This window comes from Trichechus manatus, unplaced genomic scaffold (genome assembly GCF_000243295.1).
Source record: "Trichechus manatus latirostris isolate Lorelei unplaced genomic scaffold, TriManLat1.0 scaffold00353, whole genome shotgun sequence".
NCBI lineage: Eukaryota > Metazoa > Chordata > Mammalia > Sirenia > Trichechidae > Trichechus > Trichechus manatus.
In genome coordinates this window covers 329941-330283 of record NW_004444289.1, presented here as the reverse complement: position 1 = coordinate 330283, position 343 = coordinate 329941, and positions in this window count along the sequence as shown.

Genomic DNA, 343 nt, shown 5'->3' with positions numbered 1-343 from the left:
CAAGACTGTACATATTTTTGTAGATATATCTTTATGTTGTAAGACTATAAAAATCATAGGAATGTTAAATAACAAATTCAGATTATGGGTTATGTCTTAGTCATCCAGTGCTGCTACAACAGAAATACCACAAGTAGATGGCTTTAACAAAGAGAAATTTATTTCTTCACGGTAAAGTAGGCTAAAAGTCCAAATTCACGTCATCAGCTCCAGGGGAAGGCTTTCTCTCTCTGTTGGCCTTCTTCTCATCAGTGTTCTCCCAGACTAGGAGTTTCTCCATGCAAGGACCCCAGGTCTAAAGGATACTCTCTTCTCCTGGCACTGCTTTCTTGGTGGTATGAGG